Source organism: Lissotriton helveticus, chromosome 8 (genome assembly GCF_964261635.1).
Source record: "Lissotriton helveticus chromosome 8, aLisHel1.1, whole genome shotgun sequence".
Lineage (NCBI taxonomy): Eukaryota > Metazoa > Chordata > Amphibia > Caudata > Salamandridae > Lissotriton > Lissotriton helveticus.
Window position 1 is genome coordinate 1,338,921,685 of NC_136069.1, and position 14,778 is coordinate 1,338,936,462.

The following is a 14,778-nucleotide window of genomic DNA, read 5'->3' on the forward strand; positions in this document are numbered from 1 at the left end:
AACTTTTCAGAATGACTCTACTCTTCTGCAATTTCAAAACGCTATCTGAGTTTGACACAAAGTGCAATTTTGATATATGCTACAACCTCAACATCCATTAATGGCCACCAGAACACATCCCTCAAATTGTAATAGGGCCAGACTGCTCCCATCATCTTTGCCAAAATGTGATAGCAAAGATGCGATAACTTCCAGAATAAAGTTGCAGCAGAGGTTTGGAGCACTCACACAAGAGACACAGGGTCTACAACAGTTTAGAATCCCTACTGAATTTTACATCAATTGAGCTAAATGCAAGCTAAAATATACTCTAATACTCTGTAGTGTATTAGAGTATATTTTAGCTTAACGAAGAAGTGATTGTCGAAAAGTCGAGATCCACCAACGAACCGAAGGCCCGCTTTTCAAGGAGCCCATTTCAGGTCTCAATTCCACCCTTACAAGGCCATCAATGCATACTTGTTTTAAATATATTTGTCTAAATGTCCTGCAGATTTTCCCTTCTGCACGCGCACCTTCTAACTAGAAATTAGCATCACAATAGATACATGTTCTTGCGATTCGTGCGCTCAACGAATCGTCGCCTCCGCTCCCTCGCGCTCTCAGAGCTCGCGAGACTCTGCGGCCACTCTGTCCCGGATCGCGTCACGTTTCCAGGGCGACCGGCGGCTTTGAGTGGAGCCGAGCGAGTGGCAGCTGCGCGGGGGTGAGGGGAGCAGAGGCGGAGGAAGAGCAGGCTTAGGAGCCCGCCGCGCGCGGTACCCGGCGGACCCTAACACCCTCAGCCGGGGGACGCTCGGCCAGGTTGGTATCTTAGGTGGCAGAGAGGCTGTATACTGCTGAGAGGGGTCTGTAGCTGAGAGCTCACCCGTTTGTCATTCATCACGGTTCACCTGTCTGGGCCGCGGGGCACAGACAGGTGATGCTCCAGCCGGGGTTGAGTGGAAGTACTGAGGGGCGCCTTAGGCCACCTCTGTCGTCTGTACTGTCCAAAGCGGTCTGTGACTCAGACAGCTAAGGGTTCCCTGGCAGCTAGAGCACGGCCCCTCTTATACTATGTGTTTTTTTCAGGAATTAACGAGGGTGCTTATATAACGACTGGAAGAGTGCCCCAGTATTATGACGGCGTGCTTCTTCCTGGATAGAGGCTCTGGTGTTTTCTGCACATAGAATTGCTGCTCTTTTTAGAATTCTTTTCTCTGTTAAATGTAACATTAATTACAATGTGCCATAACTGCATTACTTTTTATGGTTTGACTTGACAGCGCAGCTGTCACTAGCAATTATGTGAGCATCATTAGATAGGGGCTTAGGCTCCACCAATATGGGGTGACTTAGCAGTACATGTTTTGATTGGGCAGAAGTTGTGTCCTTACGCAAAAAGGGCTTGCCCTCCACACAGCTCTGTGATCAGTATGGCCTGGCTGGACAGCTCAGCTGTCCCCAGAGAATTGTGTGAGAATCACCAGGAGGGGATTTTTGGCACAATCCACATCTCCGGTTTCATGAGTACAGACCTTGTTTGCGTCACAAAAAAAGTGCTTGCCCTCCACACAGTTTGATCATTTTGTTTATCCAACTGCCTGAGCTTGAATTTTCAGGGGCACACAAATGACATTATAATGCTATTAAGGTGTCATGATAATAATAATAATAATAATCCATATTTGTAAAGCACTTTGATACCCTCACATGTGAGTAGCACACTTAAAATCTCCCTTATTCATTGACATATCACCTCCTAAGGTTTCAAGGCGCTGGGGGCTGTCGGGGAGATTACGGGCCAGATGTAGGAAGGGTATTACCGGTCGGTAACGGCCGAAATTAACTAATTTCGGCCGTTACCGACCGGTAATAGGCTTTTCTGATGTAGGGGCCGAAATTAACGGTTCGGTAATTTAAGGAATCGGTAAATTACCGATTTCTTAAATACCGATTCGGTCAATTACCAAATTCCTAATGTAGGGAGCACTTAAACGAGTGCTTATCCCATGTTAGGATTCGTTATTTACCACCAACTTCAGGTTGGTGGTAAATAACGAAAACACCCCAAAAAACAATTGTATGCAAATTGCTTCAGTGCCATGTTGCAGACATACATGCCCTTAGGGCATGTATGTCTGCAACATGTGCACCCATACACAATTGAGGGGTGCAACAGGGTGTCAAAGTGACACTCTGCCACCCTTCAATGTTTTCCCCCTTTTACTGAATCGGTATTTACCGATTCGGTAATTGACGTTCATTCCTATGGGCCTCCAGGCCCTTAGGAATGAATGGCAATTACCGAATCGGTAAATACCGATTCTGTAAATACTGAATCTTAACGATTCGGTAATTTTTACCGAATGATTTGCTACATAGCATTTACCAATTCGAAAATACCGAATCGGTAAAATTCGGTATTTTCGAATCGGTAAATGCTATTTACCTACATCTGGCCCTAAGTGAGCTAGTGCGCCGAGTCACTTGGTGCTGAGCTGCCGCCGGTGATCGAACTGTGAGCCCTGCACTCTAGAGTCAGCCGCTGTGACCACTGCACCACACTTCTCCCTATAGACGACTAGATAATTTATGCTGTTTTTCTCTTGCAGCAGCAATGGTGGGAGGAGGGCAGTCATTAACCTACATATTTTTATTTTAGGTTTGGCTTGACAGTGCAACTGGCACCTGACCTTCTAACCTACACTAATATTATTCGAAAGTTTTTTTCTTCCACACAAATACATGTCCCTTCCTGTGCTATTTACTTATAATGCTTCACAATACCATACAACATTCCTTTTTAAAGCCCGACCTGTCATTGTCAATGCTTGTTTATTTATTTGGTGTGAAGCGACCCATTATGAATGACTGTTGCGTTCTCAGTTGCCCCTTCCTCAATGACTGCAGCAATGCTAAACACTAAAATATTATGGAACACAAGCCTTCCCAACACTACAGACACTCCCAAACTATATTCCTGTTTTTTTGGCTGGCTCATTGCCTGTATAGAACGACACACAGGACTCTTTTTCAATGTTACAAAGGATAGTGCAATTTATGTTTTAAGCAGTCTTAACGTTGATCTGCCAGGTATGTTCGAGAATTGTTTTGGTAGTGTCGCTGATATAACGTTCATTTATCTCTTAAGGAAGATGTGTGTTTGGATTAACCGAGACTGAATGCTGCTAGTTGAATTTCTAATTCCATACAGTCCCACTACTTTTATATCCAGTTTCCTAGTTACATCACTCTCCATTTTGTTCTTAGAGCAGGGTCTATAAATATTCTATTCAGTGGTACTCCAGGAAGTTAATTGTTACATTGTGAGTCATCCTCACCCCTGTGCACTCCTACCATTCTGATTACAGAACCTCTACTTAAAAAGAACAATTTCACCTTGGCCTCTGCTAGAATCCCAAACAGGGGACTGTCATGTATACCTCGCAAGAGCTGTGATGCTGGAATTCAGACATGTAGTATGACTCCATTGATAAGCAGCAAATTGAGCTTTGTAAAATATTTCACAGGAGTGTTACTGACTGTGCCTTCTTAGGCTTGGCCTTAATAAAAATAGATACTGTACATGTTACACAATATATCGAATTTGGGATAGTCTACCTCCTGTTCCTTCTTTTACACAAAGGTATTCTTCAATTACTTAAGGTAATCCACGGATCCATGTCTCCTATTGAGCTGTTTGGTAGTGAGGGATTCATATTCCCTAGCAACTACTGTCTAAATGTTCAGACCAACCTTTATGAAAGGAGAGTACTGTTTGTCTTTCCTGAAGTACAAATAATCGTGTTGTTTGTAAATTGCATTTTTCTTATGTTTACTCATGCATTTCATCATTACATGATCCTTTTAATTCTTTTTGTACTTTACATTTGTGTTTCATTAATGGGGAATGTGGCATTAAATTCTCCCTTCCATGTTGTAATTGATTTAAATTAATACATTCATATTTTTTTGTAGTTAATTTGATTACAAGTCTCTTGGGTAGTTCGGAAAATTCGATGTGTTTCCATTTGGTAAAAATCTGATTGTGAATAATGGTATTCCTAGTTATTGATCAACGTCTAATGCTGCTTTGAGACATTCCAAATCCTTAGAAAAATATGGAAACATTTGGAATAAATACATTTTCCGATCTCTTGGGGAAAAGAAGTCAAATCTACAGCGAAAACGTAAGAAATCAAACTATATCAAACCAAACACAATCAGGTTCAGTTTTTATTATTACTGTATAAGGTTACAACGTATTGTAGCAAGACACCATACATTAACATTTGTAAGAATCAGTTCATATGGAAAATGTATAAATAGCAGTACATATTGCTGCCATCATGAGTTAGTCCCCTTCATAATTAACTATAAAATTATATCAAATGTAAAAGATAATTATATTTTGAAGAGCAGTACCTTTGAAAAGCAGATAATCGTCACAGCTGCTGTTAGTCCAAATTAAAGTTAGCTCCCCGCAATTACAACTATTTATTGCACTGAACTTCCATTGAATCACATTTTATTGCTTAGAAACTAAATAAAGAACGCACACCAATAAAGCATACTGTCTGTTGTCTTCATAGTTGCTGCCATGTTAGGAAATCCTTGGAATGCAGGTCACTCTTTAGATAGCGCATGCACGAATATAACAACACTGGATAAAACCACTGAAAATGCATTACTACAGCAGTAATAGATCAAATTAGGTTCTCTTATTTTTAACACATTCTTAAGGATTGTCGTGCAAGGTGTCTTAGATGTAACCTTACGAATCCTTGTCTTACAACATTGGTGAAGATGGGAACGTTGGTTATAAAATGTTGAGCTCGCTACAGTGTCCGAACTTTCACATAAACCAATAATAATTGTAGGCCCCAGTACAGGGGTTTTGTCAATGGCATTTCTATTCTTTTACTTGTTCTAGTGTAGAGCCCTTGATAACCCATCATTAACTACATTTCGTTGGCAAAACATCAATTTGTTTTGTTTTATTCATATTATTATCCAACTAGTTCTTCACCAGTTTATCATTGTGATGCTGTAGACCAATAGGTGTCTGGTTTAGGATAACAAAGTCGTCTGCATACATCGTTACAGGGAAGGAGAGTGATCATATCCTCCAAAATTTGCAGAAGTATTGTAGACTGTTTTAAAGTCAAGAGTAAGTAAGCCAAGTACAGTCTAAATTGAGTGGTTGCAATTATACAGCCTTGTTTTCATCCATTACTCTCCGTTATCCCATGTGCAGCTGTACCATCCTTTCAAATGCCTGAATTAGGTTCAAGTGTTCTACATTTGATCATAAGGTATCAACTTTTACCCACACCTTCATGACGTATCTGTCAGATGGGTTACTGACCTAATGGTAGCAGCCAGCTGAGTACCTTATGCATCGTTAATCCATAGTTGAAGTTAACTTTTACTCACAGGTGTTGCGTGCTGACGGTGTCAAATGCTGTTGAGTAGTTTATCATGAAGCAAAACACCTTCTTGCCTAAGTAGGTTGCCTTCTTAGCCAGACATAGTAATACCACTATGCAGTCCACTGTATGATCATGATAATTGAAATATGTAGTGTCTTAGTCCTCCCACATGCACTTTTCTCCTGAGCCCCAATTAAGCACTTTCATTTCAAATTCTCTGCTCTGTCCCACACATCTGATGTCTGCTACCTGTGTTTTAAAGCCAGTCATTGTATCCTCCCACACCTTGCATCATGTCCCTAGTGATAGTGGGTTGATGAGAGCTTCCTCTGGGTAACTTAGGCTGTGTGGGTTCCCTGCAAATCTGCATAATGCTAGTGTCCACCGTTCGGCTTAGCTGCAACCCACCTCAGCTGCAATTACAATAGGTTAGTATCTCAGTCTGTGCCAGAAGTGTTGGTGACCTATGCTATTAAGTGCTGCTGAGGTCAAGCCTCCTTGGCCATGGTCATTCCTCATTACTTTTCATCATGTTTTTGTAGGTTTTGACTCTGCTGGAAATGCAATGCAGGCATATGTCTGTGGTAAGTTTTGCAGTGATCCAAACCTTCAAAACTATAACAAAAATAATAATCTGCAGGACATTTTAAAAAATGTTCAAATTCTGCTGGAAAAACAAAAACTATTTTCCGCTGAAAATGGGTGCTTCAAATTTGAACTTTCCTCACTCCTCACTTACACAGCTAATTGAGATTAATGTAGTAGAAGAGGTTGAAACTGGAATTTTGAATTTTTTTAAGCCACCCTTGTTTTAGGAGACAAGGAACCTCATGTACAGGGGGTACATTATTTATCCAGGATCAATCCATTTGATAGTTCTGGGAGTGAGAGCACAACTGTCTGACAGTCCTTTTGTTACCAATGCTTTAAAATGTGCAGGGCTTTGGGTCAACTTAGAGGAGCTCATGCTTTTAACTTTTGACAATGTTTTGTTAACCAATCTGGTTCCTCTGTCCTGGCAGAGCGCATATATTGCCCCCATCCTAAAAAGGGGAGCAGGAAAGATCCAGCAAATATTGATTGATAACCCTGCTCGATGTGGATGCAATTGTTTTTGCCTCTTTAGTCCTTCAAGATCTCCAGGACTGAGCCTGTCAAGCCAATATAATTCCATGATTCCAGACTGGGTTCCATAAAAACACAGAGACAACGGATAGCATCATAGTACTGGCTCTCCTAATCCACTTGAAATTGACCAACTAACATGTGCTGCATGCCTGCTTTATAGATTATAAAAAGTTTATGATAGCATTGATAGGGCAAGGCTGTGGCAGAAATTAAGCAACTTGGGTCTCCCAACAAAAATATTCAATGCTATCATCGCAAATTGAACTAAGCGAGGAAGGCACCTTGTCTAGCAAAGTTACCATTAATAAAGGGCCAAAATAGGGATCTGTTTTAGCTCCTCTTCTTTTTAACATACTTCCTGCGGACCCAGCATCCGCTCTGACAAATACAAAATCGTGCCCCCAAGACTGAATAACCAGCCTTTATCTGTCATGCAGTATGCTGATGATTCTGTTCTGTTAGACAGGGCCGGACTGGGTACCAAAACTGGCCATGGCAAAGTGCTCGGCCGCCCCCCCGGGGTGGGGTTGCGAATGCACTCTTTGCCAGGGCCTGTTTTCAGACGATTTTGTTGCAGGGCCAATTTTGCAGCTATGCTGCTAAAACGGCCCGTAACAAAAACGGCCCCCAGGGGCCCAAAACCGGTCCCCCACCAGTGCGGCGCACAGGGGGATTGCCCGGTGCCCGCAACGGCCAGTCCGGTCCTGCTGTTAGACTTTTCAGCCACTGGACTGCAATCCTCACTTAACAACTTGCCCGTTTATTGCAGTACCAACGGGTTAGAAATAAATCCTGGAAAAAACGAAATGGTCACTTTTATAAGACTACATGAGCATCACTCTTGGTGGTGGAAATTTAGAGACCACATCATCGATAAGATAATCACATATAAACAAAACAATGAGTAGCTGGTGGCCTGGACCTTGATAATGAAGGAGAGTCTGTCCACTGACCTATTCTAAAGTGAAAACGTGTTGAGGAGAATTACTACCTCTAGTGCATGGTACTTCCTTAGATGAAAAAGTACCCATCAGTCATCTCTCGGTTCCGCCCTTGTCATCATTTGGGATTCCTTTCGCCAAGGAGAAAGGCCTTGCATTGATAGTAACAGCTAAGTGCGTAGATGAATCTCCCAGTGTGGCTACAAGTATGGGTGATGTAACCTAGTGGAGGTGACTGAGAAGCAGTGCGTGAAATAGTGGGTGAAAACATGAAAAATGTGGAAAAAGTATATATAAAAATTGGATAATAGAGAGCTAAACAATTTTATTAGGTGTCTCTCGTATTTCCAAATCTAAAAACCAGTGCGGGATCACAGCAGTTTTAAACAAATATCTGCTGTATTGATGTAACAGGTCAACATGTTTCTGCAGGTAATGGACCTCAGGAGGTGTCCTCTGCTTTCTTCAGGACCATAGCTTCGCTACTGCATAGTGATAAAAGTAAAGTGATCAGATCAATTAAATACACTTAAAGATATCACCTGGACGTCTTTGTAGAATAATCGTCCTTACTAAAAGGTAGGACGTAAAGGCTGCGCCTCACCTGGCTGCGGCTCAGGTAGCGAGAGCACCGCTCTTCCCGTCGGTACTCTGAGCGTCCCTCATCAATACAGCAGCACACCAGTGACTTCTGATAAAATATACTCAGCCCTGCACCTTGGTTAACATTTTAGAATTGTACTCTTTTTAAATTTTAAACATCCAACATGTACTTGCCTTACCTGAATTGTTTGTTCCAGAATCATGGACTCTGTGTTCTAAAGATTTGAATTGTTTTAATTAACTATCAAATGAAGATATTTATTATTATCTTCATGCTATTAATTTTCCCATTCTACAATGTATGAAGCTGTTCCATTGAATTGCATGAGGGACTATATTACATCTGAAGACATCTGAAAAGTACTCTGTCATCATACTCTTTGTTAAATTAGAAGCTTTATCTTCTGTGTGCATACCATACAGAAAGCAGTACTGTTTTTTGCTACTTTTTTTCAGCACTGGCAAGGTCAGTAAGGCTCTGGAGCGAACTGTTCTTTTTAGAACATGACCAAAACTGATTTGCATGTATCTGTTTGTTGTCTTGGGTGGCATAGTGAGCAGGGAAACCTTTAGCCTTTTGCCAATGGTTGAAATTAATTCGGACATTCTATTGAGCACTTTTTTTGTTTTTATAAGTGAGCAGGCTTAAGTGCACCAGGTACGGGCAGACAGGAGTCATATGATCTCTGTGCCACTGGACACAAGTTGTATCCCACTGGAAAGGCCTAAGTGGCTGAGAACCAGCCTGGGGTTGCTTGTATTCCCGTGTGAATGGGACCCTGGCTTGGCAGTTTGGGATAGAGCGTGATCAAGACTGATTTGTTTGTGGTTGGTCTGTCTTGAGTGGCATGGTAGGCAGGAAAACCATGAACTGGAATGTGGCTGAGATTAATTCAAGTTTTCCAGACCTGATTTATTTGTTCTTTTAAAACAGACTATATGAAGCCACTATGCATTTGGATATTATTCAATGATATAGGAAAGCTTCAGTTCCGATCTGATAAAGACAGCCAATAACTGGTCAGTGGAACCGACCATTATAATCTGTACAGAAACAAAGTGTGAGGCCCTTCAGGACATGGTGGCAAACATAAGGCCAGCTAACCGCCATCTGCAAATATACTGTAACTTGTCTAGACTATATTACACTGCACATTGTCTGTTTAGACATGGTTTGATAAGTTTATTGGTATGTCTCGGGTACATCACTCAATGCAATTTTATGTCATCTGTTTGTACAGCATCTAGGGCCTTCAAAGAAATAGAATTATCTGTGCCTGATCAGGTCGCCCACATGTAGCACCTCCCACCTCAGGCCATTTATTGGTGATTCTAACTGTCGGTATTTCTCTGGATTAGTGTAGCACCACAGTGATAGGCATGACCATATGCCAGCTTAATATTTATTTGGGTAAAATAATGTTGCCAAAAATATATGCCAATATCTATCAGACTTTTGTCCTTAAACGGTTTATCTCTGTTATCTCTGTTTCCCATCAGAGCCTCAGGATAGGGAGCGTTTGTGATTGTTAGTTTTAAGTATTTTGTTTCTTCCGAGTCAAGTCACCTTGCTAACCACTCCAGCTTGGCTGATAAATAATTCGCACCCAGAGGGTAAGCATGTTGAGTGACAAGGGATATAGTGCTGAAAGGGTGTTAAAAGGAAGCTTTGACTGGTCTTATAGATTGCTTAATGTAAAATTAGGATGCCTTAAATAAAATACATGTAGATGCAGGAAGACAGTGTAGGGATCCTATAAGACTGGATATATGTTCCCTGCTTGGAAGTCCTAAAACCAGTTCCTCAGCCATGTTGTGTAGTACTTGTAATTGATCAGTACTCTCTTTGAAAAGTCCACGATAGACTGTATTGGAATAAATCTGCCAGGAGAAATGAGAGCCTGTATGGATTAGAGACAAAACATGGGGACTAGAAGAAGAATTTGAAGGTGTTCCCATGGCTAGATAACCTTTGGAAGCAGGCTTGCTCAATTGGAGTGAAAGGATACATGTTGACGATGATCAACATTTTTCCCAGTGTCCTGGGTTTAGTGCACCATGGCTTGAGTCTGCCATCTACATGAGTATAACTACAGGACTGACCAAACAAGGGATTTGTCAGTGTTTAATTTTAAGTGATTGATAAGCATCCAGATAGCAAAGTCTTTCAGGCAGTTCTGAAACATGACTTGGGGTATGGATGAGTCCAAATGAAAAGACAGTATCAGTCGGATATCATCTGCATACCAATACAAATTAAATCCTTGAAGTGGAATAAGCTGAGCCAGTGGGCTTATTGAGACAATAGAGACAATAAACAATGTGGGGCAAGAGAGACATAAGACCTGATTTCGAGTACGGTGGACAGATTACTACGTCACAAACTTGACAGATAGCTCGTCTACTGTATTACAAGTGCATTATATCCAAAGGCATTTGCACTACGGCGGATGGGATATTGTTTGTGACAAGAGTACCCCTACGCTAAACTCTAAATCAGGCCCTTAGAGTTTATATTGCCCGACAGCTCTTTTATTTCATTTCTCCACCCTAAAAGTTTATGCTCATGGTTATCTTAATTCGTTTATGTGGCTCCCAGCATTATGACTTTCAACTCTGCTCTTCCCAAGGACCCTTTGCCAAACCATGATAAAATAAAAAATTGAGTAAAATGCTCCTATTTAACTATACCTTAACCTGAGTTGGGGATATATACTATTTTGTTGGATTAATAATGTTATTTGATGTAGTACGCAAAGGTTTTTTTAAATGTTATGCTCTGCTGTAATGTTTGATGCAAATCTGTGTATGTTCATTCTTCAGTTGCTCTGATTCTTACCTGGAGTTGTATCTTGTTACACTTGTCCATTCTATTTTTCACAAGTATTTTATAAATTGTTCTTTGATACATTCTTCTGAGTCTTATTGTGTGTCTGTTTTATTCTGTGTTGTTATTTAAGGGATTATGCAAGGAAACAAATAAAGCAGAGCTGGTTTGAGCAGTTTTGTCAGGGCTGCATTTGGTTCCCCAGTCCGGCTCTAGGTATAAACAGGCAGAAGTATTTCTGGAAAAATTGTAGCTGTAGTATTAAATAATAGGAACTCGGTTCTACATGAATTTATTTGATAACCCGGCAAAATTAGTGAAAGGTGCAATTCAGCCTAAAGCCATTGTATATTGTCTTGCTTTCCTGGTAGGAATAGTGCCATAGCATAAGGATACAGCTTCAATTTAGCCATCCCATTAATTGGTTGCATTATCATCTGAGATGTTCAAATCGCCATTAACAGTGGCTCTAGAAACATAAAAAAGAATGGGTGAAAGTGGACTCCTCTGTCGTGTACTTCTGATAGTTAATACAGATACTCGGAGCTTATTTTAAATGAAGCAGAAGAGCCCGTGTAAAGTGACCTTATTAACCTGGTGAGGTGGGGTAAAAGACGTATCCCATTCAGAATTGTGTAGAAACGGTCTCACTTCTCGAGGCCAAAATCCTTCTATGCATCTAATAATAAGATAACTGCATATTCTTCTTAAACAGTGAATTGATCTGCAGTTTAATAAAATATTCTGATTTAGGAGGAATGTTTTATTTGGGAATAAAACCATTTAGATCTAGATAGACGAACTTGGACTCATACATTGTTAGCTTGTTAATAATTAATTTAGCCAAGACTTGACGATCACTGTTTCAATATGATAGCTGGATAAGAAGCTTTTTTTTCTGACAGTGTTCCAGGCTTTAAACAGCTAAGTATTACCCCCAATTTAAATGCGGGAGGGTCGCTGCCACCCATTGAAAGAGTATAATTTAAGTTTTTATCAGGGTAACTAACTGTGTAGCAAATGCCTTTAAAAAATTCAACTGCTTGGCCATCTTCAAGTCATATGTTTACATTTAGGAGATCTGCTATTATATCTGTGATTTCCAGTTCAGAAAATACTGCACCAGGAAATTACTAGTCTCTGCAGGGAAACAAGGGATTGTAAGTTTATCTAGACATTTTTCAATTTCTCTACTTTAAATACTGTGTTTGGAATGGCAATGAGCGCTATAATATTGTTAAAGCACTAGTTCTATGTTTTCTTTTCCTTTAGCCAGGAGGCCATTATTATGATTGGTTATAGCCGATATTTCATTTCAGGTTTACCTCTATTTAGCAGTCCAGATGACTGCATTTGTGTTCCCTTTCATTTTTGCCCTACTCTACCCATATTTACAATATTCACTTTCATTCACCTTTTCCCTAACATGCTTTGTCCTTCTTTGTCCTTCTTTCTACCAGACTGGATAAACCCCTGTTCAGATTAACATAAGAAAGTTTTTGATTTCCCCAAATGCTGCCTTTTTTGTGTATGCATTGTTGCAGCATATGAAATTATCATCCCTCCTAGTGTGGAATTGAATGCTTCACAAACTAGCAAAACAGGAAAGCCAATACAGCACACCAATGCGTGTGTTCAAATAGATCAAGTAAGTAGATCTTTGTTACCAGTTAATCAGTCCATATAGTTCTGCAATTTTTCATAACTGGTATATACAGGACACGAAAGGCATTCCACACAATTCTTATCGTAGAGAGCGTATCCTTTATTAGTTCACTTTTCAAAATTGATTCCCAGCAAACAGAGCAGGCAACACAAGTCTGTACATGTAGGTACTAAGACTTTTTCAAGGCTGGAAAAACAGACATTAAACCAATCAAATAGAGTCCATATGGGTCGTCAATAATACAAATATTAATACAATTACAATGTTAATAAATAACTTAATGATGTTAGCAAAGTTAAAAATATTTCTCCAAATAAGACACTCAAAAATAAACTCTTCATATTAAAATAATACAGTACTTCTTATTACCACTGTATTGGAACCATGGATCTAAGAACAAAAGACAACTAGAGTAAAACTACATGTCTTTCACACATCCGACCTATTTATCAAAAAGGGAAAATGAAAGAAAAAGAGAAAAGAGCAGAGCAAGACACATAACACCAAAGTAATGGCACCAAAAGACAATAGGAGTGCACCCTCACTAACCCAAAACTTAATGTGTAACATATAATCACACCACCACCCATACTGTGTGTTAATTTAGAGACACCAACAATTATAGTACACCTGAAAGAACCTACCTAAAAACAGTCCACATTTGTAATGGGAAATGATTTGATCAGTAGACAATCCTCTTGATAAAGAAAAGTGAATTAGAAATATACTTTCTATAAAGAGAGATATGGATTGTATTAACATACAGAAGTTATAAATGCAGCACCAGTACAATGTTGGTGCTAAAACCCAAGAAATAAGAGTGTGGTAAATGTTTCCCAACATGATAATGTGTGGATCATTGCTGATATAGTAAAGACAAGGCAAAACAATATTATAATGCAAAACAAAATAATTTTGTATAGACAAAAGTATATTGAATGGACACACCATTGAGTATTTACGGGTGCCTAATCTAACAGAAGTAACTAAAATGATCGGAGCTCATGAAAACATGTTATTAAACATAACCCCAAACCAACAGTACCTACAAGTTAAACCAGTTGAGATGCAGTATCGAAGGTCCAAGACTCACCCCAAAATAAAACACTGTGCTGTACATCTGATATTGACCAGTAAAATGAAGGACTTCAAAAAGTAACAGGTACAACCTGAAACAGAAGTACGTGAAAAGGAAAAAATTTAACAAAAAATCTTTAACCAACAGTACAGAATATAATAATACATCTCTCCCCCCCAAAAACCAAAAGGTCACAAGTATGACCTAAAGCAAAAGTATGTGAAAAAGGAAAAAAGAAACGTGATCCCTAACCAAAAGTACAATATATAATAATAATTCTCTCACCCCAAAACACACTCCAGAATCAGATGCCTGGGGAGCACTGTAATTCCATCCAAAATAGTTAGCAGCGGCAATTGGATGTGAGCATGTCATACAAAATCATTGCGAAGATTACGAAAAATGAAAACCACGATTAGGAAAACGCCCAAAACAGAAAATATAACCCTCTATCCGGCTAGCTATTACTAGCATATAACAAAAAATGACACAATCATCAAAACTCACCAAATATAGTGTAAAAATACTATAGTGAAGAAGTAAAGTACTCAAGGGCAATCAATGGGGTCAATATCGTAGAGCTCAAATCATGGCAGTTTGTCTACGTATGTAAAAGCATATGTCTAAGACACCGTGGGTCAGACAATAGTACGTCCTGAGCCTGCAAAGATCAACATAGTTTCAGTCCCGTTGATTCTATGTGTTGAGCTAATGCTAAAAGGCATCTTAAACGAAAAAACGAGAAGCTTACCCGTTCCGATAGTAAAAAGCCGCCCCAACCCCACCGTACGTATCAGCGCTGGCACGAAAATCCAAACCTAGCATGCCGGTGCCGATCCCAAATAAAGGTGAAACACAGAAGTCACGTGATCACATAGTGCGTGTGAGCCATGCACGTCATTGTTCTAAATCTAATAACATAGAAGTACAGGGGTAAAGAGTAATAGCGTTAAGTAAATCACTGAAAGCATTTTGTAATATGTGACATCAAGGCAAGGAGCGCAAATCAAATAAAACACTAACTCCTAGACTGTATATACGTACAAATATGTCAACATTTTAAATGTAATAAAAGAATTAGGTAAACAAATATATAAAAACCTGTGAACTGCAGATATCTC

At 39.8% G+C, this 14,778-nt stretch overlaps 1 protein-coding gene across 2 annotated transcripts in view; it reads left to right on the forward strand.

Moving 5' to 3' along the window:
* The first annotated feature begins 669 nt into the window (after positions 1 to 669).
* The window catches only part of CCDC181 (coiled-coil domain containing 181), a 393,765-nt gene continuing 379,656 nt past the window's right edge, over positions 670 to 14,778 (forward strand). For both annotated transcript variants that reach the window (XM_078658319.1, XM_078658320.1), the window contains exon 1: positions 670 to 804. The gene's annotated coding sequence lies outside the window, so the exon portion shown is untranslated. The remainder of the gene's footprint in view (positions 805 to 14,778) is intronic.